This window comes from Mustela putorius, unplaced genomic scaffold (genome assembly GCF_011764305.1).
Source record: "Mustela putorius furo isolate JIRA1106 unplaced genomic scaffold, ASM1176430v1.1 tig00000487_pilon_pilon_pilon, whole genome shotgun sequence".
NCBI lineage: Eukaryota > Metazoa > Chordata > Mammalia > Carnivora > Mustelidae > Mustela > Mustela putorius.
In genome coordinates, this window is record NW_025421399.1 from 2,842,710 (window position 1) to 2,858,538 (window position 15,829).

The following is a 15,829-nucleotide window of genomic DNA, read 5'->3' on the forward strand; positions in this document are numbered from 1 at the left end:
AAAATGAGAGAGTAAAACAAGAAAATGGGATACTTGAGATCCAGAAATCAGACATCCAGCCTGAGAAAGAAGTGAAGACATTTCCCAGGGTGAGCGTGTAGAGTCATTCCAGGACAACAGCTATGCGGCAGGCCTAAAATCACCCAATCCAGATGAAACTCAGGAGGACACAGGAGAAAAGAGGCCCCAGGAAGGTTGTTGCCAAACCATAAAGAAACCTGATGGAATACTAGTATGTCTGAAAGAGGCTTTTATACTTCTCCAAAGTGTTTGCAGGGGAAAAATCAGTGACAAGAATATAAAAAACCAAGGAGTGCCTGGATGGCTCAGTGGGTCAAGCATCTGCCTTCTTCTGCTCAGGTCCTGATCTGAGGGTCCTGATCCCAGGGTCCTGGGGTCCAGCCCCCTGCTCAGAGGGGAGTCTGCTTCTCCTTCTGCACCACCCCCCCTCTCTCAATTAAATAAATGAATTCTTTTCTTTTTTTTTTTAAGAATATAGAAAACCAAGTAAAGAAGGGGGGAAGGGGGGAAGGGGGGGGGAGAAAATTTACCTCAATGGACAAAATTATAAGAGAAAATATTTTTTAAGATTCTATCATTGGGGGGATACCTGGGTGGCTCAGGTGGTTAAACATCTGCCTTTGGCTCAGGTCATGATCTCCTGGTCCTGGGATTGAGCCCCACATTGGGCTCCTTGCTCACAGTGGAGTCTGCTTCTTTCTCTCCCTCTGCCCCTCCCCATTCCCTGTTTGTATTCTCTCTCTTTAATGAATAAATAAAGGCTTTAAAAATATAAAATAAAGATCTTATTTTTTTAAGCAATCTCCACACTCAATGTGGGGCTCAAATTCACAACCCTGAGATCAAGAATTACACGCCCCACCACTGAGTTGGCCAGGTGCCCCATAAGAAAAAAATCTGATGATAGTAATGTTACTCGGTAACATAGCGTAACTGTGAAAAATATTTACAGTCAGCATAATATAAAACCTCCACTCCCTGACACCCGACTAGACATTTATTCAGTGGGAACTGGCATAGGGAAAGCCCAGCACTGGGAACGTTGAAGCTGATGGCAGAGGAGGGCAGGGCACTGAAGGCAAAGGAGGAAAGAGGTAGGGCAGGCTTAGGAGGCCCTCCTTCCCTCCAGACCTCCACAACCCCAATCTCACCCAAAGTCAGACTCTTGGTAACCAAATGGCTAGAGTGGGATTCATTGATGAGGCCCATAGCCTACAAGGGTGTAGGGTCAGTAAGTATGGATAGAGGGCTGTGTAGGAGAAGGAAAATATCTTTTCCTCTATCTTTTTTTATATTGTTTCTTTTTCTTTTTTTTTTATTAAGTTTTTTTTTTTTTTTTTTTTTTGTATTTGACAGAGAGAGAGAGATCACAAGTAGGTAGAGAGGCAGGCAGAGAGAGAGGAGGAAGCAGGCTCCTTGCTGAGCAGAGACCCTGAGATCCCAGGACCCTGAGATCATGATCTGAGCCGAAGGCAGAAGCTTAACCCACTGAGCCACCCAGGCGCCCCTCCTCTATCTTTTCAAGTTCTCACTAGGAACCCCTGTAATAAAAGGCAGATTAATGAGACAAAAAGCACACAGATTTATTTAAGGCGAGTTGTAGATGGCATGGGAGCCTGCAGGAGGAAATGAAGACCCAAAGAAATTGTTAAACCTGGTACACCTGGGTGGCTCAGTCAGTTGGGCATCTGCCTTTGGCTCAGGTCATGGTCCCAAGGTTCTGGGACCGAGTTCCATATCGGGCTCTCTTTTCGGTGGGGAGTCTGCTTGTCCCTCTACCTGCCGCTCCCCCTGATTGTGCTCTCTCTCTGACAAATAAATAAATATTAAGAAGGAAGAAAGAAATAGTTAAACCTGAGTGGCTTTCTGCTAGGTTTGATGAAGAGTAGAAAGCGGTAGACAGATATGATAGGATAAAGAGTATGAGGTAAATATCATCAACTGAGAGAAATGTAGCAAGGTCTGTTCCTTCAGCTTCTTCCCAGTATCCCTCGGTCTTCAGAAATAAGGGTGCTTCTTTCCAGCAGGTTCAGAGAGCACTTACACATGGCAGTTTTATGACCCGCTTCAGGACGTTGGAAAACCCTCTGTCCACCTGTCATGTTTTGAATTCCTTTAATTCCTTGAAATATTCAATATGTCCCCGTGCCATATTTGGGGGTAGCGTGTCCTGGACGCCATCCGCTGGAGCCTGCATCCTGTGGAAGGCACAAAAATGGGTTACTGGTTTATTTATTTGGTTTGGTTTGCATGGTTGGGGGAAGGTGACTTGCTTATCTGTGAAATCAGATTTTTGTTCCTTTCTCATCTGGAGGGACATTTAGGACGGTGAAACCAAGAGCTGTCTCTGTTTGGGACCTGTGGACCCAGCTGTGTCTCCTGAGGAGTCCTGGATACAACATGTGGGGGAGCAAGTCCCTGATGGCTAGGTGAGGGACTGTCCCCGGGCCCCTCCTATGGCTCTCTCCCACTGCTCCTTTAGGGAGAGATAAGAATAACCCAAACCTTCATCTCAAATTTGCTCTGATAATCCCACCAATATTGTCAAAGAGCTGTCACTGTATAGTTTCCACCATTTTGTGGAAGATGACATGGAGGCTAAGGCAGGTAGAGTCAGTTGGCCAAAGTCATACATGTAGTAGGTGAGGAACTAAAACCAGAACCCCATGGCCTTCCCATGCCTCTCTTAAACTAACAACAAGGGGCACCTGGGTGGCTCAGTGGGTTAAAGCCTCTGCCTTTGGCTCAGATCATGATCCCAGGGTTCTAGGATCGAGCCCCACATTGGGCTCTCTGCTCAGTGGAGGGCTTGTTTCCCCCTCTGCCTGCCTCTCTGCCTACTTGTGATCTCTCTCTGTCAAATAAATAAATAAAATCTTAACAAACAAACAAACAAACAAAAAAACCAGGCGAGCCTGGCTGGCTCAGTTGGAGGAGTAGGTGACTCTTGATCTCAGGGTTGTGAGTTCAGGCCCTACAAGAGGTAGAGTTTACTTAATTAAAAAAAAAAGGGGGGGGCGCCTGGGTGGCTCAGTGGGTTGAGTCGCTGCCTTTAGCTCGGGTCATGATCTCGGGGTCCTGGGATCGAGCCCCACATCGGGAATCTCTGCTCAGTAGGGAGCCTGCTTCTCTCTCTCTCTGCCTGCCTCTCTGCCTACTTGTGATCTCTACCTGTCAAATAAATAAATAAAATCTTTAAAAAAAAAAAAAATTGAAGCGGTGCCTGGGTGGTTCAGTCTGTTAAACATTTGCCTCCAGCTCAGGTCAGAGTCTGGGGATTGAGCCCCACCTTGGGCTGCCTGCTCAGCAGGGAGTCTGCTTCTCTCTCTCCCTCTGTGTCCCCCACCCTGTGCGCGCTCTCTCTCTCTTTAATAAATAAAATACTTAAATTTGTTTAAATGTTAATCTTTAAAAAATTAATTTAAATAATTAAACAAACAAACACCCCCCCCCACTCCTGCCAGCTGTAGGACTCCTCTACCCTACACCAGTTCCTGGAGGGCAGTCTTCAGCATATATACCTCTACTCATGAAACATTTATTGTGTGCCTAGTCTGAAGCTCTGGGTGCTGGAGATACCGAAGTGACTTGGCAGGAGGGGTCCTGCATTGAGTTCACGTTCTGGCAGTGGGGGAAAGTGGGGACAGACACAATACGCAAGTAAACAAGTGAGATCATTTCAGAGACGGCCAGGTGCAGAGGAGATAGGAGCACCCAGTGATGTGATACAGAGAGACGGGACTGAGAGGAGCTGGGTGAAACTACTTTAAATGCAGCCACAGTTCTGCAGAGGTGACATTTGAGCTGCGAGCCGGGTCTGATAAACTGGGGCAGACAGTTCCAGGCAGAGTCAGGGCGGGTAGCAGAAGGCTCTGTACTCAGAAGGGCCCCACCCTTGGGTTAACACACCCCAGGGGGTTAACTGTTACATCTTGACATTCATACTGTGCTCCACATTTTCATTTTCTACTGGACCCTGTAGCCAGTCCAAGCGAGAGGGACCACAAAGAGTGGAGGAAGAGGATTTAGAGGTGAAGCGGGGACCCCCCCGCCACGGGAGCTGGAGCCTACTCCACACACAAGGGAAATCTTTCACAGACCCCATCGGGGCGTCTGTCTGGCTCAGTTGCTAGAGTGTGTGACTCATGTGACTCTTGATCTCAGGGTTGTGAGTTCAAGCCCCAAGCTGAGTGTAGAGCTTACTTTAAAAATAAATAAATAGGGGCACCTGGGTGGCTCAGTGGGTTAAAGCCTCTGCCTTCAGCTCTGGTCATGGTCCCAGGGTTCTGGGATGGAACCTCGCATTGGGCTCTCTGCTCCTCAGCGAGCCTGCTTCCTCCTCCTCTCTGCCTGCCTCTCTGCCTACTTGTGATCTCTGTCTGTCAAATAAGTAATAAATAAAATCTTAAAAAAAAAAAAAAAAGACTTCCGGGTTCCTGGTGTGAGTAACTAGGTGGAATATGGAATCATTCACTGAGATTGGGAAAGTTGTGTGGGCAGTGGACAAATTTGGGAGGGTATCAAGAGTTGCACTTTTAAATTTTTCTATTTATTTAAAGCTTTTACTTTTTAAGTCATCTCTGCACTCAACATGGAGCTTGAACCCACAGCCCTGAGATCAAGAGTCACAAACTCCACTGACTGTGCCAACCAGGCACCCCAAGAGTTGCACTTTAGACATGCTAAGTCTGAGCTGTCTCTGAGAATTTAAATGGAGATGAAAGAAAATCAATTATCTATATGGATTTTTTAAAGATTTTATTTATTTGACAGAGAGAGAGACCACAAGTAGGCAGAGAGAGGGGGGAAGCAGGCTCCCCGCTGAGCAGAAAGCCCGATGTGGGGCTCAATCTCAGGAGCCCAAGATCACAACCTGAGCCAAAGGCAGAGGCTTAACCCATGGAGCCACCCAAGCACCCCATCTATATGGATCTTGACTTTAGAGGAGATTCTTAAAAAGGGGTCAGAATAACTTAGAGTGCTTGTTAAAAATGCAAACTATGGTGCCCCACCCCAGTTCTGCCAAATCAAAATACCACGCCCCCTCCCAAAACATGATTCTGATGCTCATGAAAATCTGAGGCCAACTGTTCTAAGAATTTCTAGAAAGCAAGGGGCCAAGACATCCTCCTTCCCTCTGCAGATTCTTAAGGCTAAGGGACGAAACCATCACTTAGTGACATTTACTATTTAACCTGAGGAGTATCTGGGCTAGGATATTTAGTAAAAATGGCCTGCCAGACTTTGGGGGAGACAGACATTAGGTAGAATTGTTAACGTGCACTGGTCAGGTGTGGGGATAGGAAGGAGCCTGTAAGAAGCACAGTGTTGGGAGGGCACCTGGCCGGGGCGCAGTTGGTTGGACATCTGACTCTTGGTTTCCTCTTGATCTCAGGGTTGTGAGATCCAGCACCGACCGCATCTACCACCGCATCAAGCCCCGTGTGGGGCTGGGATCTCAGCCCAGAGTCGGCTGGAGTCGGCTTAAGACTCTCTCCGCCCCCCTACCCTGCTCTGGCCTGTGTATGCGCAGTATGCTCTCTCTCGCAAATAAATAAATCTTAAAAAAAAAAAAAAAAAAAAAAAGGCACAGTGTGGGTTCAGACTTTTCTTAGCACTCATTATCATATATAAAGTTTAAAAGGCGAAAGATTTATTTGATCTGAAGAGAAACCAGAGTATAGCTACATATCTAAAGTTTAAGATCACTGTAACCGATTCAAAACAATTTTTTTGAGCTGAGGACAGTTACGAGAGCGATGGAAAGGAGCATTTGAAAAGGCGGTAACAGCAAGGGCGGAAACTAAGCAGACAGGAAACACCGGACTGGAAACTGGACTTTGGTGGGTATTGCGGTAGCAGGGGACCCAGGGGGAGAGGGGACAGGGAGAGCGTTAGAGGGGAGGTTGTTTATCATATCCTGTTTTGGCCCTTGTGCATTGTCTAGCTTGGGTCAATCACACGCCCCAGTGCCCAGTTCGGGCCCCAGCGGACCAGGAAGTGAACAAACAGCTCCTAGAGCGGCAATGAGTATGTGTGTACTGCCACCTACCGACCGACTGAGGTAATACAGGCGCCTTCGCGCCTCCTCGTCGGCCCCAAGGAAATCTCAGATCCTGGGTTTCCAAGCTGGGAGTTTCCCTCTCCACGCAGCCTCCAGTTCTGAGCAGGAGGTCCGTTAGGGCCAACAGGGATTTAATGAAGCAGTTTCGAGGAGGAATCTTAAACTACACCCCTAAATGCCTGGTCAGAATCAGAAACTACTTCCAGAACCTGAATTTCACCCATCCCCACCCCACCCCACCCCACCCCACTGATTTGTCAGGATTTGGAGCCTCTGCTCAGGGCTATTCCTGCCTTTTCTGAGCTGATCATCTAGTGTGGGGGCCAATAAATCAATCCATACATTTACTTGATAACTAAACAATGCAAGAGAAGTCCCAAGGTGCTGCCACCGAATGGGAGACGATCAGTTCTAGTTCTGGGGTGGGAAGGTTCAAAAGGGCAAGAAGGAACAGTGGAGGTGGAAAGGCAGAAGTGAAGGCTGTCTTTGGAGAATGGCTCCAGTTTGGCTCAGCAGGGAAGGGAGAATATATACCAAGCAGAGGAAATGAGGAGGATGGTGGGACTTCCATTTCTAGTAAGTTATTCTAGATAGTTATTCAGACCAACCTCCCCGCTGAAAGCAACCGCAAATGCTTTATAAAAGATATTAAACATCTCCTGGGGCACCTGGGTGGCTCAGTGGGTTAAAGCCTCTGCCTTCGGCTCAGGTCATGATCCCAGGGTCCTGGGATTGAGTCCCACATCGGACTGTCTGCTCAGCAGGGAGCCTGCTTCCTCCTCTCTCTCTGCCTACTTGTGATCATTGTCTGTCAAATAAATAAATAAAATCTTTTTTTTTTAAAAAAAGATATTAAACATCTCCTTAACAACATCAGAAATAGGGGCACCTGTGTGGCTCAGTAGGTTAAAGAAAGCCTCCGCCTTCAGCTCAGGTCATGATCCCAGGGTCCTGGGATCGAGCCCCACATCAGGCTCTCTGCTCAGTGGGGAAGCTGCTTCCCCCTCTCTCTCTGTCTGCCTCTCTGCCTACTTGTGATCTGTGTCTGTCAAATAAATAAATAAAATCTTAAAAAATATATCAGAAATATATGACAACGGAGTTATAAATTAGGCCAAAGCCTAAGGGAAAATGGAATCCCAGAAAGGCATTGGAATATGGAACTGAAGTGACCCAGAATGCAGAAAAGAGGGGCAAAAAGACAAAAGAGGTTGAGAGACACGAAGGATACACTGAAACTGTCTAACGTAGCTTAATCAGAATTCTAGAAGGAAATGACCAGAGAATGTTGCAAGGGCGAGATTTGAAAGATAATGGTTAAGAATTTCCCAATACTGATGAGGCATCAATCCACAAGTTCTGGAAGCCCAGAGAATCCCAAGCAAAGTAAATAAAATAAAATTCACATGTAAGGATGCCTGGGTGGCTGAGTTGGTTAAGCATCTCTCCTCAGCTCAGGTCATAATCCCAGGGGCCTGGGTTTGAATCCCCCATCATGCTCCCTACTCAGAAGGGAGCCTGCTTCTCCCTCAGCCCCCTGCTCCCCCTGCTTGTGTGCTCTCTCTCTCTGACAAATTAATTAATTAACTAATTTTAAAAAGAATACACATGTAGCTATATTACAATGAAACTTTAGAGTGACAAGTCTAGAAAGAAAATCTTTTTTTTAAAAAAGATGGTATTTATTTCTTCAGCTCAGGGCATGATCCCAGGGTCCTGGGATGGAGTCTCGCATTGGGATCCTTGCTTGACAGGGAACCTGCTTCTCTCTCCTCCTCTGCCTGCCACTCTGCCTGCTTGTGCACACAGTGTCTCTCTCTCTCTCTCTCTCTCTCTCTCTGACAAATAAATAAATAAATTTTAAAAATATTTTTTTAAAGATTTTATTTATTTATTTATTTGAGACAGAGAGGGAGAGAGAGAGCATGAGTGGTGGGGAGGGGCAGAGGGAGAGGGAGAAGGAGACTCCCTGCTGAGCAAGGAGCCGATTGTGGAGCTTGATCCCAAGACCCTGACATCATAACCTGAGCCTAAGATGGACACTTAACCGACTGAGCCACCCAGGTGGCCCTAGAAATAAAAGACCAGTCTTCTCACCAACAGTAATGGAAACTAGAAGACAGTGGAATGATATCTTGAACATGATGAAAGAAAATAATTTCTGGGGGAGGCTGGGAGGCTCAGCTGGTTAAAGGGTCTGCCTTCAACGCAGATCATGATCCCAGGGTCCTGGGATCAGGCCCCTCTTTGGGATCCCTGCTGAGTGGGGAGTCTGCTTCTCCCTCTACCCCTGTACCCCCACTCATGCTCTCTCCCACTCTCAAATAAATAAGTAAAATCTTAAAAAAGAAAAAAGAAAAGAATTTCTGGGGTACCTGGCTGGCTCCATTGGTAGAGCACGTGACTCTTGATCTCAGGGTCATCAATTTCAGTCCCACGTTGGCATAGAAATTACTTAAAAAATAACTTCTAAAAAAATTAAATAACTTCTAACCTAGCGTTCAAGAGCAAATTTTCAAACAAGTAAAAACTAAGAAAGTTTGCCATTAGCAGAGCTTCACTCTGCTAGTTGTGGAAGGAAATTTTAAAGGATGCAACTCAGACAGAAGGAAAGTGATCAGACACAGAAGGTCTGAGCTGCGAGAAGGAATGAACACTTGTGCATGAATGTTCATAATAGCATTTCTCATAATAACCAAAAAGTGAAAATAACCCAAATGTCCATGAACTGATGAATACATAAACAAACTGTGGTCTGTCCATACAATGGAATCAGTCACAAAAAGAATTAAGTATTGAGACATGTTAGGACATGGAGGAACCTTGAAAGCATTGTATTCAGTGAAAGAAGCCAAACACAAAGGTCCACATGTTGTGTGATTCCATTTACAAGAAATGTCCAGAAAAGGCAAATCCATAGACATAAACAGAAGGTAGATTTGTGGTTGCCAGGGGCTTCCAGAAGAAAAGAATGGGGAGTGGCCGCCAAAGAGTACAGGATTTCTTTTTAAAGATGTTATTTATTTATTTGACAGAGAGAGAGAGAGATCACAAGCAGGCAGAAAGGCAGGCAGAGGGAGAGGGGGAAGCAGGCCCCCCTGCCGAGCAGAGAGCCCGATGTGGGCCTGAAGAACTCTCTAGTGTGGGCAATCCAGAGATCCAAGCGTCCTGCCTGGACACCCCATCCAACGCCCTTACTCTGACAGCTTTGCCCACCTCTGGAACCCAACTTCGGGAGGCAAGAAGCCAAGCTCTTCATCCATCCTCCAGTTTTGACAAAATTATCCAATTTCTTAGTTTTTTTAAAGATTTTATTTATTTATTAGTTCAGAGAGAGAGATCATATGTAGGAAGAGAGGCAGGCAGAGGGAAAGGGGGAAGCAGGCTCTCTGAGACCCAGGGGCTCAATCCCAGGACCCTGAGACCATGACCTGAGCTGAAGGCAGAGGCTTAACCCACTGAGCCACCCAGGTGCCCCAAGTGATTCCTTTTCATAAGGGAATGTTTTCCTGTGCATAAAGTTTACACAAATGGTCCTTTTTACATAAAGTGAAAGAATCCTGGCATCATTACGGATGCAGGTGGAAGGTAAGTAAAGGTACTGGTCAACTTTGGACTTTGATGCACACTGTAGCTGTTAGGGCACAGGCCTATATGTAAATACGGAACGTCACTTGTAGCACAATCCCTAAGGAATAGAAACACAAGCGCAGGAATAACAGTAAGGCCTAGTGTGGCGCTTGGGGGATCCAGTCGAATCCCGTCACAGTAACCCCTGGCTGCCCGAGATTAGGTTATCGGAGGAAGAAGACAGAGGTTAGAAGAACCACAAGCAGCACCTTAAGGGTCGCCTGATTCACTCTATTCCTTCACACAGCACTGCTGTCATTTATCAGGTAGGTGTTGGCTCTTCCTGGAGGCCACGGTGAGCCACAGTCTCTGCCTTCATGGAACTGTGTGGCCAGGAAGGGAGGCCGGAGGTGTGACCCAGACCACACAGCACAGGGACCTGCGGTTCAGACTGAGAAACTCACCATGGATACCGAGAGCTGGGGAAAGTCCCCAAAGAGTTTCCAGGAGGGGATGACGTGATCATCCCAGCTGTGGAGCAGAATGGATTGGAAGGAGATGGGAGTGGAAGCACAGAACTACTCCAGGATTCTCCCCTCCGGACAGGGAGGCCGGAGTGTGGCGGGCAGATGGGGGAGAGAGTGAACGGAAAGGCCCGGATGTGGGGGTGTGGGAAGGGAGGAGCCCGGGAACCCTGGGGTTCAGGCAGAGGTCCAGGGACCTGCCAGGGTCCTCAGAGAGCTGGTGGCTGAACCAAAGCTGAGAGCGGACCAGGGTCTTTCCACCGCACGGCTGGAGACATGCCCACCTCCAAGAAGAAATCCGGGCAGATGAGAACCAGGCATTCTGGAACAGGGAGGCTCAGATCCGGCATCCTGAGACTGAATGTGATGGTTAAACACCTACAAGGCCAGGTTCTCCGAGGCCAAGATAAGAACCTGGGCTCAGCTAGCACATGGAAATGGGTTCGGCAAAGAGTAGAGCCGACAGACGGCTGTCAGGAGAGCCACTGACCGGCCGCCCGCTTCACCGCTGCCTTATCCGAGGCCTTTTCCCAACCTCCCTGAGTCTTAGCTTCTGCGGTGGACAGATTCTCGGACAGCCACCCCTCCTCATGCTCACACCCTGGTGGGATCCTCTTCCCTCGACTGTGGACACAACCCACGACCTGCTTCTAACTCTGTAGAATATAGCAAAGAGGAGGAGATGTCACTCACATTATTAATTTCATTGTAGAAAACGGCCTCCGGCTGGTCAACCCACTCCAGAGATGCTCTTGGCTGGCTTGGTGAGCAAACAGTCACGTTAGGTGGGACGGTGAGTGTCGTGTATTAGCTTGGCGAGGCTATCTGGCACACAGTCATTCCATCACAGGCGTAGCTAGGTGGAGGTAAATTGTAGGTGTGGTTACCATCTACAAGCTGTTGACTTAAGTCAACACCTGGGCACCTGGGTGGCTCCGTGGGTTAAGGCCTCTGCCTTCATCTCAGGTTATGATCTCAGGGTCCTGGGATCGAGTCCCGCATCGGGCTCTCTGCTCAGCAGGGAGCCTGCTTCCTCCTCTCTCTCTGCCTGCCTCTCTGCCTACTTGTGATCTCTGTCTTTCAAATGAATAAATAAAATCTTAAATAAAAATAAATAAAAAACAAGTAACGATTCTTCTTGGTAATGTGGGTGGGGTCACCCAATCGATTGAAAAATCCTTAAAAATGAAACCAAAGTTTCCCTGAGGAATAAAGAAGAAATTCTGTCTCAAGACAACAGCATCAGTTCCTGTCTGAGAGTTTCCAGTGTGCCAGTCAGCCCGATGGATTTCAGACTTGCCAGCCCCCACAATTATGGAAGCCAATTTCTTGGAATAAATATCTTTAGACACACACACATCCTACTGGTGAAATTTCTCTGGAAGACACTGACTGATACATGGGGAAAGCCCAGGTGGAAAGGAAATGTCTTCAGCCAACAGCCAGCAAGAAGCTGGACCCTGCAGTCTTGTGCCCTGGAGGAAATGGGTTTTGCCAACAATCTGGTCGAATTTGGAAATAGTCTCTTCTCCAGTCAGACCTCCAGATAAAAAAACAATTCAGAAGACAACTCGACTGCTGCCTTGTGAGACCTTGACCCAATAAGCCGCGTCTGGACCTCTAGCCCATAGAAACTATGAAATAATAAATGCATGTTGTGGGGCGCCTGGGTGGCTCAGTGGGGTAAACCTCTGCCTTCGGCTCAGGTCATGATCTTGGGGTCCTGGGATGGAGCCCCGTGTTGGGCTCTTTGCTCAGTGGGGAGTCTGCTTCCTCCTCTCTCTGCTCCTCCCCCGCTTATGTTCACTCTTTCTCTGTCAAATAAATAAAATCTTTAAAAATCTTTAAAAATATTTTTAAAGATTTTATTTATTTATTTGGCAGAGAGAGAGAGAGATCACAAGTAGGCAGAGAAGCAGACAGAGAAGAGGGAGGGGAAGCAGGCTCTCCACTGAGGAGAGAGCCCTAAACAGGGCTAGATCCCAGGACCCTGAGAACATGACCTTAAGCTGAAGGCAGAGGCTTAACCCCCTGAGCCACCCAGACGCTCCTAAAATTTTTTTTTAAATGTGTGTTGGGGCACCTGGGTGGCTCAGTGCGTTAAAGCCTCTGCCCTTGGCTCAGGTCATGATCTCAGGGTTCTGGGATCTAGCCCCAGCCCCGCATTGGGCTCTCTGCTCAGCAGGGAGCCTGCTTCCTCCTCCCCTCTCCCTGCCTGCCTCTCTGCCTACTTGTGATCTCTGTCTGTCAAATAAATAAATACAATATTAAAAATAAATAAATAATTTAAAAATGTCTGTTGTTTCAAGTCATGAAGTTCACAGCAATTTGTTATACAGCAATAGAAAAATGATACTCTTCCCCTTCTGTAAAATGGGAAAATAATAGTGGTCATCTTACAGGGCCATTCTGGGCCTTCAGAGAGCTAATCCAACAGTATGCTTTTTTCTTTTTTAAGATTTTATTTATTTACTTGACAGAGAGAGGGAACACAAGCAGAGGGAGTGGGAGAGGGAGAAGCAGTCTTCCTGCTGAGATGCGGGGCTTGATCCCAGGACCCTGACCAGAGCTTAAGGCCCTGACCTGAGCTTAAGGCCGATGCTTACGACTGAGCCCCCCCGCCCAGGTCCCCCTAATCCAACAGTATGCTTAGCAGAGTGCCTACATTCAGTGCACAACAAATCAATAAATGTTAGCCCTAATTTTTCCAAAATTATTCAGCAGCAGTCAAAGAAGCAGAAACAGAAATAAGAAATGTCCAGATTCCTGAAGCACCCGGACTCACCATATCTCACATGAATGGAAAAAGAGTGTTGATTATTTCAGAGAAGCAGGAGGTAACGTGACAGTTCTGTGCACACACCCTGGTGTCACCCGGGCGCACTCCAGTCCAGCTCTGACATCTGTCAGCTGTGTCCAAGGATAGCCCCTGACACATAGTAGGGCTAGATGAGCCTTAGCTGCAATGTTAATAATGATATCTTTAGGATTTTGGCATGATGATGGTTTTATTATTATTACTATCACCATTACTATATCTGTCTCTAACTCCTAGCCCTAGAAATTAATATAGTACATGTTTATACCAACCGAACAAATAAAGAACGGATGCGAACCCACGCTTCAGAGATTCAGAATTTGCTCATTTTGAATAAACTTCCTACATCCTTGTCAAGAGATTCCGATTGATCTCCTCGGGGGTGTCTGGGGATCGGGAAGGACCGCATCTGGCACAGAACCTGCCCCCACGCAGTTCTGTCACCCCCTCCCCCAACTTCTGCACCCTTCACTCCTGCCGCCGCCCCAGGCGCCCACATCCAGCAGAGGGCGCTGTGGCCTCAAAATGCAGCCCGCAGCCGGTTCCCGCCTGCCTTTCCTAGAGGCCAGAAGCTCGGGAGGGAGGGTACCCGCAAGGGGATGGGCCCGACACCCATCAGACCATTTGTCCTAACTAGTCCCTTTCTCCAAGCACTCAGCAAACTCCCTATCACCCACTGCTGGCTGTTTTTCCTAACCTCGCCCTGCTCTTTGAAGGCTCCAGAACTCTAGACCTCCCTTCTTGGAGCCTCAGAAACTGCATTTCAGCAATGAATCATACCGGCCTTATGCTGTTCTGTTACTGTTTCCAAATTCCATGGCAGCACAGCTATAAACCTCCGTCTGGCCCTCTGAAGAGCCTTCTGCCAGCCACCCACAGCCTTCTCTTCTCCAGTCCCGTTCCAACTTCTCCAGACAAAACTCACTCACCCCACCCAGCTTACTTCTGCTCCCATCTGCTGCAGGGGAAGGACTATTTCTTTCATTCAGTCTTTCAGCTAACAATTGTTTGGGGCCAAGGTTAGCATCACGCAGAGACAAAGACAGCCAACCTTTACTGAACACTACTGCTATGTGCCAAATGTTGTCCTAAGCACTTCACACACTCTTCACGATACCCCCATGAGGCTCCTTAGACCCATTTTACAGATGAGACAACTAAGGCACAGAGTGGTTAAGGGACATGTCCTAAGGTCATACAGTTAGTGACTGAGCTAGTATTCAAAGCCAGGGTGTCTGGTTCCAACAACTGGGCTTCTTAAACAACATGGCATCTGGACTCTCCATACAGACACGGGGCTCTATCCTTGATCCTTAGAACCTCACTGTCCAATATGGCTACCACTAACTACATGACTGCTGAGCACATGACTAATCTAAACTGAGAGGCGCTGTAAGTGTAAAATACCCACTGAATTCCAAAGACTTCGTCTGAAAAAAATCTATATAAAATATAGCATTAAAGGGGCGCCCTTCTAGCTTAGTCGGAAGAACATGGAACTCTTCATCTTGGGGGTGTGAGTTCGGGTCTCACGTTGGGTGTAGAGATTACTCAAAAAAACCTTTAAATACATATATATTTATGTGTATATATATAACACATATATATACATTTATTTACATATACTATACATATATATAGCAATGTACACATATATCATTAATAATTCTTACATTGATTACATGTAGAAGTGATATTTTTGATATATTCAGTTTAAAAATATATCATCAGGGCACCTGGATGGCTCAGTTGGTTAAGCAACTGCCTTTGGCTCAGGTCACGGTCCTGGAGTCCCGGATTCGAGTCCCGCATCAAGCTCCCAGCTCCATGGGGAGTCTGCTTCTCCCTCTGACCTTCTCACCTCTCATGCTCTCTCTCACTGTCTCTTTCTCAAATAAATAAATAAAATCTTTAAAATATATATATATCATTAAAATTAATATCACCTTTTTCTTCTTTTTTTAAAAAAGAGTTTATTTATTTATTTGTCAGAAAGAGAGAGCGAGAGCGCACAAGCAGGCAGAATGGCAGGCAGAGGCAGAGAGAGAAGCAGGCTCCCTGCCAAGCAAGGAGCCAGATGCAGGACTTGATCCCAGGACACCAGGATCATAACCTGAGCTGAAGGCAGCAGCTTAATTGACTGAGCCACCCAGGCATCCCTTCTTTTTTTTTTTTTTAAGATTTTATTTACTTATTTGAGAGAGAGAATGGGAGAGACAGAGCTTGATCCGAGAGCAGGGGGTAGAGGAAGAGGGAGAAGCAGACACTCTTCGCTAAGCAGGGAGCCCAATGTGGGGGTCAATCCCAGGACCCCAGGATCATGACCTGAGCCAAAGGCAGACACTCAACCAAGTGAGCCACCCAGGCGCCCCTCTTTTTACTTTTGAACACATGTTTACTACTAGAACATTCAAATGGTGTAGATGCCTCGCCTTCTATTTCTGGAGGACAGTTCTAGGAGCTCTCAGCCCAGTGAGAGACAGACAGGATCTCCAGTAATTCTAAACCAAGCAAAAATGTGGTGTGTGTCCTGAGAAGTGAGACCAAGGTGGTACAGGAAGGAGCCCAGGGAAGCTTTCCACATGGACTCAGAACTCCAGAGGTCTGCAGGAGTCCACCCTGGAAAGAGAAGCAGTGCGGACAGCCAATGCCAAAGCTGCAAAGCAGAGGGAACCCCAAGTCGACCGGGGAGATGGGACAAGGAGTGCTTCTGGGATGGGCAGAGGGAGCCAAGGCTGGTGGGCCCTCAGACTGTGGGGTGGGAGGTGGGGGCTCTGACTGTGGGACGGAAAGCTCTTGGCAGGATGGAGTTCCAGGAACCCAAGGCTGGGG